General features: G+C 39.0%; 1 protein-coding gene across 1 annotated transcript in view; it reads right to left on the bottom strand.

Annotated features, from left to right (window-relative positions):
- The window catches only part of LOC107751524 (protein NDRG2-like), a 50,477-nt gene extending 41,135 nt beyond the window's left edge, over positions 1-9,342 (bottom strand). The window contains exons 1-2 of the mRNA XM_016567264.1: positions 8,831-9,342; positions 4,929-4,934 (exon numbers count right to left, since the gene is read on the bottom strand). The gene's annotated coding sequence lies outside the window, so the exon portion shown is untranslated. The remainder of the gene's footprint in view (positions 1-4,928; positions 4,935-8,830) is intronic.
- Between the last annotated feature and the right edge of the window lie 747 nt (positions 9,343-10,089).

Here is a 10,089-nt window from a genome sequence, read left to right as displayed (position 1 = left end):
ACACACACACACACACACACATGATGCGCAGAACTCCGCATTTGAACAGTCAATAGCAGATACTTAAACTAATAACAAAACAGTAACTGATTCAGAAGCACCAGGATTGTCATAGCAAAGTCAGAATTACCTCCTCTCCTAGGTTCACTAAACGGTCGTCCATAGAATGCATTGCTGTTCTGTTGTAAGTGATCTTAAAGATTCCTAAATGCATCTACTTTCGGAAGGCCAAATAAAGTGCTTTTGCTTTCGCACTGAAATACACAGCGTCTCCCTGACATGGCTGCATCAACACTACTGCTGTTTCTGAAACCACGCCTTCTTTCTTTGCGTGCACGTTTGGGCGGCATTATGCTAATATTTCCACATAGTGATGTAGATATGTGGGGGCGTGTTAGAACGAGACGTTTTAGGTAGGCGTGGCTGACTCTTAACTTTTATAAAGAATATCTCTTTGGATTTGAGACTTTAGTGTTTGCAACTTTACAGATCTTCTTTATGCACCAAGAGCTTGTAACACTCCAAAGAGAAAGGAAACATTTAAATCGCATCATATGACCCCTTTAACAAACACTAACAAGTCAACAGTTGACATCCAGTGTAGAAAACAGAGCTAAAGAAGATAACATACCATGACTACAGCAAACTAACCTCAGATGGCATGTGGACACTGATGACGTCCTTCTGTGCTGATCTGGGATCAGTTTTGAGTTTGTTTTATGATTGAACTGCTGTGGGTACAGATGAGAGGACTGGATCGCTGGCTGGGTTATTGAGAATATTGAGGGTTTCAGTCAAAGCTGAGGACAGAAATTGTATGTCGTCGACCCAAACAATGATTCAGCAAGAGCTGAGGATGCCGTGTGCTTCTGTGTATCGAGAACTAATACTTACAGGATTACACCGATATGAGCAGGGTGTGTATCGTTTTTAAACTGATTACGTGCATAATCGCAGAGAGAAATGAGAATTACCAGAGCTTAATATTGGGTCGACACAATTTCACCCTTGATTTTACAATGGCTGCATCTCAATAACGAATATGTTTGTACTTTTTTTTAAATTTTATTTTCAAAGTATTGAATGCATGTTTTTTTTTATTCTGTTCATCCAGTTTGCATAAAGTGTTCAAGCTCTCTGCACAATAAATCCTTCTTTTATTTCCAACTATCTATCATTTTTGTACCGAGAAGCAAAATGACATACGATATTAAGTATTGTTTTCTAGAAAACAAACAAACAAAAAACTCAATTAAATGAATGCTTGAAACGAGAAAAAAAAAAACATATCTGCCAATGGGGTCAGAAAAACAAACACAATTCAAAGGGAAAACAAGCTTATTGTTTTGGCAGAGATTTGTTCTTATTTGAATCAGAAACTTTCTCAGGAAACGCCTTCTTAAGTCATTTTGCTTCTCAACTAAATGCATGTTGATTGAAGAATGTTTAGATATTTTACTGAAAAACACAAAAAAACTGAGGAAGAAACTCATTTTGCAGACCTACAGCACCAAATGCCTGCAGAAATCTGCAGCTTAAGTTTCAGTTTGGTAGTAGGGCAGGACACGTTTAGAGGTTCGGCTGTATTTTTAGCCGTTATGATAAAGGACACTGGGATATGTTGTGACCGCGCTATTCTCGGGCCAGCAGTTGTATATCGGTGTGGATTACTTTCCTCAAGACTTCAGGGCACATGTGACTGCCGAGCTCCTACGCAAACCTCAAGCGATGTTTGGAAAACATTACGACAGAAATTGACAATCACATTTTCATGTTCATTTCATGCAATCATCGTACTGTCAATCAAGAAAGCATTTCATTGAATATTATATGTAAAGGAAAGAGAAACAACCTCAGTTAGTCTCATGGGCGTCTGGAGGAACGTCCTTGTTGTAGTGACCCAGAGCTGAGGACGGTGTAGTGTGACGTTACTGCTAAGTGTGTGTTAACTGAGTGCTATTTCAAGAGTTCAGCCATGTTGGGCTGAGACGCCGAGAGACCTCGAGCTGCTTCAGAAAACACCCGCAAAGAGTTTGTGTGGAGAGGTCAAATCTAGAGTTTAATGCGGTGTACAGCCAATCAATCAATCAATCAATCAATCATTAGAAATAATGCATGTTTGTGTGGGTTTACTCTGCTTTAGGGACACAATTGCTAAAAAAATTTAATAAAGTAAAGGTACCTCCTCAAAGGTAAAACAATAAGTTAAAGTTAAATAAAATAATGCAATAAAAATGAAATGTATTTCTGTAAATGCATTTTCATCCTCTTTCTCTGCTGCTGAGAGACTCAATAATTGATAGAGGTTGCACTGGTGTGACTTTAAAAATGCCCTACTTGTTTTAATGATGCACTGCCAGAAGATGAAAAGCAAAAATCTTCAAACCAGCGCTGACTAAACGAAACCTCTGCAGGAGCCGTTAGACACTCTAGTGCAGACAAACAGCACAGTTACACCAGATACTACTGACTTTAAAGCCCCCTGAACTACACCAAGCATCAGTGTGAAATGCGCTGATCTCCAGCTCTCTGATTAAACGAGAAAAACTGTTTAACTTCAGATACTTAAACTTATGACTTTATAAAAAAAAAAGACTTAAATCTTTAAGATTTCTCTGTATATACCAAAATATGCAGTACCATTAATAAATACATTTATTAGTGCATTATAGTTTTGGTTTTTGGTAAAGAATCGTGCACACACACCTGAGCACCTGTGTGACTGTAATACTCAATGGCTCAATAACACACACACACACACACACACACACACACTGACATGACTGAACTGGTAACACAAACACATCCTGAAATGAGAAAGTATTAATAATAAGTAATCTCCTCCCATCAGCTCGCAGCGGATCTGGGCGGTGTGTGTGTGTGTGTGTGTGTGTGTGTGTGTGTGTTTATCCGTTTGTTCTTGGCTTTGTTTCTGTGTTTGTTCATCTTCAAAGTTTCGGTGCCAAAGAAAAGAGAATGAGCCACAGGAGCCGCCATGGAGACGCGGAGAGAAGCCAAAGCGCTCAGTGTTGTTTTGCTGCTCCTTCACTCGTGTGTTTCCCACAGCGATGAGCCGCATTCATCAGTCCAGCTGGAAAAGAGCAGCCAAACCTCTGATGGATTCACTACAACCACTATTATCTGTCTGTCTGTCTATCTAGCTATCTATCTATCTATCCATCCATCCATCCATCCATCGATGCATCCATCCATCCATCTATCTATCGATGCATCCATCCATCCATCTATCTGTCTATCTATCTATCTATCCATCCATCCATCCATCGATGCATCCATCCATCCATCTATCTATCTATCTATCTATCTATCTATCTATCGATGCATCCATCGATCCATCCATCCATCCATCCATCCATCTATCTATCGATGCATCCATCCATCCATCTATCTATCTATCTATCTATCCATCGATGCTATCTATCTATTTGTATCATGCATGTCTTTTTCTCCAGCAGTATGGAGAAATCTCACTCTCGTCACTCTTGGTGAACCTCAGCGGTCTGAATTTCATCAAATGACTTGCTGATTCTCTCTATCATTACGGCTCAGCGTGTACTTGTACCAGTATGAGTAAAGCACAATGACTCGACTCATTACAGAGAATCAAACATTCGGCGTGATTAAGCGTCCTTGCGTAACTGAAGTGCATCATTAAAGAGCCACATCACTGAAAGACAAGATGTTCTTTTTCCAGCACACACTCGCTCCTGGAACGACCTTCACGCTGGAGGCTCGTCACCGTTTGGACACGACACAGAAAAACTCCAGATCTTATTATGCAGATGTAATCTATGACCACGGCCATGAGGACGTGACATCACTGAAACGCCTCGAACTCCTTCGCGTATGTAAACCCTCAGTTTACCCAGAATTCTGCACCTCTTCAGTGTTTCATAACGTAACACGCAGTCCACAAGACAAAACAAGAAAGTGCTTTCAAGCAAACGCTGCATCAAAATTATTTTCTGTAATTGCTTTCACAGCATAACAGTCACAAAACAACTCTACAGCCACAAGCAACATGTGGGCGGAGTCAAATCACCACAAAACTGTCATTATTAAGTCAGTTGCACTAATTAATGACTGGTTACAACAAGCCATGACAACTAGTAATTTACATAATATTTATCAAATAGGGCTGGGTTTTATATACATATAAAACATCTATATAAAACATATAGAACATTCCCAGTCTATTTTCAGCCACTGATCAGTATTTATCAGTATTTATATATTTGCTCTGAATTAGCTCAATTAGCAGGTTGTTTATTTCATTGTGACCAATTAGATTCAAAAATACAGTATCACCACAAAACTGTCATTATTAAGTCAGTTGCACTAATTAATGACTGGTTACAACAAGCCATGACAACTAGTAATTTACATAATATTTATCAAATAGGGCTGGGTTTTATATACATATAAAACATCTATATAAAACATATAGAACATTCCCAGTCTATTTTCAGCCACTGATCAGTATTTATCAGTATTTATATATTTGCTCTGAATTAGCTCAAATGGGTGACTGTTTTCAATTAGCAGGTTGTTTATTTCATTGTGACCAATTAGATTCAAAAATACCTTAACATCAAAGCATATTTTCCACAGACTGACATTAAATATTTTTTATTGATATGCACAGTGCTTGAAGTGGAAAAAAAGAAGGGCTGATACTGGTGTGTGCCGCCCCACTTCGAGCACTGGATATGCACCAATATAACAATACATAGTAAAAAACAAAACAAAAAAAAAGGTTTTTTTTTGGCAAAATTTTACGAAAAAATGCTACTTTTTGAGTGGTGAACCAAACAAATTACTGAACCATTGCGTTTCAAGCATTTCATAGAAATGAATGAAAAGTTCAAACTTTATATCTTTTTATGTTCCTGAAGTTTATTCGCCATCTTATGCTTTCAAAGCTAGCTTGCTATTGCTAGCCTTCCGAAATCACCTACCCTACCTTTATCAATCGTATAGACACCAGTCACAAGGCAAGGAAGGATCACACAACCAGTCTAATTAGGAAAATTAAAAGTGCATTACAATGATTGTGATATTTACAATGATTGTCAATTTTACATCAACAACAATATTATTGCAGATGTATCGTGAATATCCTGTAAGACACAGTCCGGATCTCAACTACCAAAACATTTCATCCCACTCAAGATACTGGTCTTACAAATCTAGGTTCAAATCCACCTACAAACCAGTGTTTATCCTCTTCCTTCAGATGTATAAGCTAAAGAGGGCAGAGCGAGGTGAGTGAATGAATGGGGAGAGAAACCCACAGAGAGCAAAAATAGCTGGAGCTGAAGGGTTGGAGGATGCGTGGGAACAGAGGGAGCTTTGTACCACCAGGAGCAGATCCACAAAACACACGAGTCTGCGGCGTCACCTCAGTGACTGTTCATTTGTCTGTTTCACCCGAACTCTTCTCATCACTCCAGTCTTTTACACTGCACTGCAATGACACCTGGGAATATTACACTTATTCAGTGTTTGCGCTGTTATACTCTGATACACATATTCAATATTTGTGTGTGTTCTATACATTTACATTCAATTCAGACAGACAGACCGACAGATAGACAGATGGATAGACGGACGGATGGATGGATAGAAAAATTATAGAATATAGATAGAATGATACATTGAACGATAGAACGATTGAACTATAAATAGAACGATAGAACTACAGAGAGAACGATAAATTGAATGACAGATTGAACGATAGAATGAGAACGACAGACAGACATAACGCTAGATAGAATGATGCATTGAACGATAGAACAATTGAACTATAGATAGAACTATAGATAGAATGATGCATTGAACGATAGAACAATTGAACTATAGATAGAACTATAGATAGATAGATATATAGACAGACATAGATAGATAGATAGAGATAGATAGATAGATAGATAGATAGATAGAAATAACAATAGATCGGACAATAGAACAATGAATGTTGGAATGATAAAACGTTAGATGGAAAGTACGAACAAACAAATTATAAATACCACCAATAAAAGAGTTTGCTGACAGATAGATGGTTTTCCTACAGTCATTACACTATACTGAGTCAGTCTAAAAATATCTCTTCTTCTACTCATTGCTCATGTAGTAATGATGTGTTGTACACAGAGTGCCGTACAATCACTACACAGCACAGACTACAAGAATAACACTGGAGTGCAGCGATGGCACTCCACAGAGATCATCCCTGGTGTGGTCTGCGTCTGTGAAGGAGGAGTTGAAATTCTCTTTACCCTACAAGCCCAACCCATGAATAGAACCCAAATAACTTAGAATGTCAGACTCAAAATGGGTCCTGAGACCAGCTGCTCTTACATCAGTCTGAGCAGCTGTAATGTTGTGAAAGACAGCAGGCACTTCACGTTAAGAGACTGGGTGTCTTTAAAGGGACAGATCACCTAAAACGTCAAGTTATGTAATTTACTCGCACTCATGTTGTTACAAGCCTGTATGTGTTTCTGCTTTTCTGCGGAGACAAAAATGGAAGGTGATTCACACCGTCAAGCTCGAAATAGCACAAGAAAAGACCAAAAAAGTAGTCCATACAACTAGTGCACTATATTCCAAGTCATTCGAAGCCATATGCCAGCTTTGTGTGAGGACCAGATTGAAAGTAAAAAGCTTGCACAAGCTTGTAGCTCACAGTAGGTCTGTCTTTAACGGTTTTGTAAGCTCAAAATCACTACCACGATGGAGAAAATTAATGGGTTTTTACTTCCAGAACTCAGCTGTTGCATGAGAGGTAGTTGGAGGGGGGAGGGGCTGAAAAACAAGAGGGATTGATGACATCAACTAAAAAAAAAGAAAAATAGTTTTCGAGGCGGAGAATAATTGTGATAAACAATTATCACACTAGAAAGAGTGCAGTTGCACAGAAAATCAGCCGGATCGAGTGTCGTGAGTCACCAAGCGACACACGATCTGACAGTCTGTCTGGAGCTCAGACCAATCAAATTAGAGGACTAGAAAAAACTAAGCTGTTGTTGGTCAGGTGCTAAGCACCCTCAAATGAAATCAATAGCACCCTCAGTTAAAGCTGTAATAATGGCATTTCATTGCAAATTTAGCAAACTATCCAGTGCGCTATGGTTTGCGCTCTGGGGATCAGTTTCTATTTCAACATGTTTGTGCAGCGTTAAGCAATACAGCCAATCACAGACATGTCTGTTGATTTCTTCAACACAACAGCCAATAAAAGGTGTTTAAGTTCAAATCCACACACTGCTCAAATCTCTGGAGCAACATGAATCATCTCATTATTATAACAGCGCGTCAGTGTTGACGCAATGTAAATAAGAGCTTCATTGTGCAGCGTAGAGACCTTCATTGATTATAACGTAACTTTGTGAGATCGCGATGAACTAAGATGAGTGATAGCTTTTTAGTAATTATAAAGGGAGCGCTCTTTGCGCTATAGCAATGGATGGCGCAAACATTTTAATATATATATATAGTTTTAATATATAATTTTAAGGTTAGAGCACCCTCACTAATTTAAGACGCACCCTCAGTAATTTGAATCTGCCTGTTGTTCGTTTTTATTGAAAGATTAATATAAACACTGATGAAATGTTCAGAGTAACAACAGGAACTACAACGGTTCATTTTGCCTTTTAAAAAACGGCGTTAATCAACATCATACCGATCATAATATGCTAATTTGTGAAAATTTTCTGCAAACATATGAGTGAAATTTGAGTCACTCTCACAATGCTATCATATGACTTCAGAAGACATGGAATATAGTCATATAAACTAGTTTTATGGTGCGTTTTTGAGCTCAACAGTGTGAATTAGTAATTTTTTTGTTGCAAGTAAAAAAAAATCGTTATTGTTGCGTAAATGTTTCTTTTGTGGTACGTAAAAGACAAAAAAAAACATGCTTTAGCGTAAATGTCAACATTGCATTTTTTTTTTTTTTTGGGTGAACTACCCCTTTAAAGGCTGTATGACTCACTGAAGACCCCAGATAAACCGCCGGGGGACTCGACAGCCAGATAACCGTGTATCTCAGTGAGTCCAGCCGCATTTCCAGGACACGGTGTTTGTTGCGTGCATTCGTTTCTGGAAAGGGCCTTTGCGGGTTTGTCTGGACCCGCGACACACCTCCCTTTGACATTGACACACATTCTCCACAGCCACGGCGCGTAAATGAACAGAGCTCTGCAGAACCGCGGAAAAGCCCACGACTGGAGGCGCAGCCCGCTGCGTGAGCCAGCGCTTTGCTCTTAAAATTCAACTTCACATCAACAAAATGCAACACGTACGCATGTCTCCTGCACAAGATCTGCACAATCCACGAACAAAGACCATCATGAGTTAAACGACATGTTATAGCTCGTGTTAAATAACGTTTGCGCACTCACAGCCCATACATCCACCAAAAACTCTTGGAGAAATGTGGGCTGGTTCTGTACTGCTCGCAACCTAAAGGATAGGCTATAAGCATTCATGGCTCATATTAAGCAAGCTGGATTTAATGCTGCTTTATGTTTACAAGTTTCCAGCCGCTGGAACAGATTAGGGTCACGTCTCGTGTGTCGTTTAAAACGGATACTTACGGAACTATCAGCATTTATGGTCTATGAATATTTACGTTTTATTCCATTGTGCACAACAACCGCAGTTATAGGCAATGCATTGTTGCAGGCATTAAAAACATTAATGCGACACATTAATATTGCATGCATCATATTGCACATTATATTGCACAACTTAATATTGCATGCATTATATATATATATATATATATATATCGGCGTGCCCAACTTCCCTAAAATAAAGAAGCAAGCAAAAGTCGACACTCCTTTGTCTGTGAAATATATATGTATTTTTCTCAGTCTTGACCCTGGGTCGCTCCCAGCGCTCTTGAGCTCGCACTTTCTTTCCAGCAGCGTTTGTTGTTTTCTCTCCCTCTTTTCCTCTCTGTCTCTATTACCCCGTTTTTGTTCTTTCTGGAGCCACAGAAAAAAATCGAACAAAAAAATATGGAGCAGTCAATCAAATAAGTCGACTTGAGTTATGGATGGGGGAGCGCAAAACTATCCATGGAGCTTGAGTCGCCGATGCTGAAGCGTTTAGAGAAGTTATGTGGCGTATGTGTTACAACTGGCTATATGTGCCCACAAACCCATCAACAAATCGATAAACAGACGCTAAAAGTCGACGAAAGCCCGCTCTTCTGAATCGGCTCCCCCTGTTTTCGGCAATGGTTCGCTCCCGTTGTTGAATCGCCGGGTGGAACAAAACGCGTTCGCATTCCAAGGTTCTGGTTACAGCTGCGCTGCAGACTTAAGCAAGAGCTTCGTGTGATTCGGGCCGCGTCAGAAGATATAAATACACTAATCTCTCATTTCTTGCAGAAATGCACAGGATATGCAAAATGGGTTCGACGAGTGATTTGTAGAAACGAATGGAAAAGTGGACGCTCCTCATAAAAGCTCGCCTCAGGCAGTCCAGTAGAGCTACTGATGGAGAGTAGCCTATGTTTTTGTATAGGCTACATAGTTACAGAATAATTAAAACCTCTATACAAGGACACTTTATCACAACCGTTTCTCTGTCAGATAAAACATGTTCCATACTGTAGCCTATTTGTATCAAGACAAACATCAGTAGGACTAGCATGCTATTAACAACCATTATCAGTAGATTTCTATAATAAAATATATACTATAGGTGTAAAAGTATCTCAAAACATTGCAGCTTTACACATGCTTTTTTCTTCCGAACATAGAGACTGAATATAATAGTTTGACTAACTGAAACTGTAATTTTGCCAGAAATGTAGATTCATATGAATTACCCTATTAATGTTTCACAGTTTGTCTAATGTGCATGAGTGAAATGCAACAGCAGATTTGCATTGAGTTGTCACATGGGCAGCATTAAATATCTGTACCAAAAAATAAACGGATTTCTGGGTTACTACACTCTAAAAAATGCTGGGTTAAATACAGTGTTGGGCAAGTTACTTCCAAACGGTTGTATTTAACCCAGCATTTTTTAGAGTGTAGATTGAGT

The sequence above is a fragment of the Sinocyclocheilus rhinocerous genome, unplaced genomic scaffold, assembly GCF_001515625.1.
Source record: "Sinocyclocheilus rhinocerous isolate Xijiao unplaced genomic scaffold, SAMN03320098_v1.1 scaffold2696, whole genome shotgun sequence".
In the NCBI taxonomy this organism is placed as follows: domain Eukaryota; kingdom Metazoa; phylum Chordata; class Actinopteri; order Cypriniformes; family Cyprinidae; genus Sinocyclocheilus; species Sinocyclocheilus rhinocerous.
Note: the sequence above shows the minus strand (reverse complement) of the source record. Positions and strands in the feature narration are given on the sequence as shown.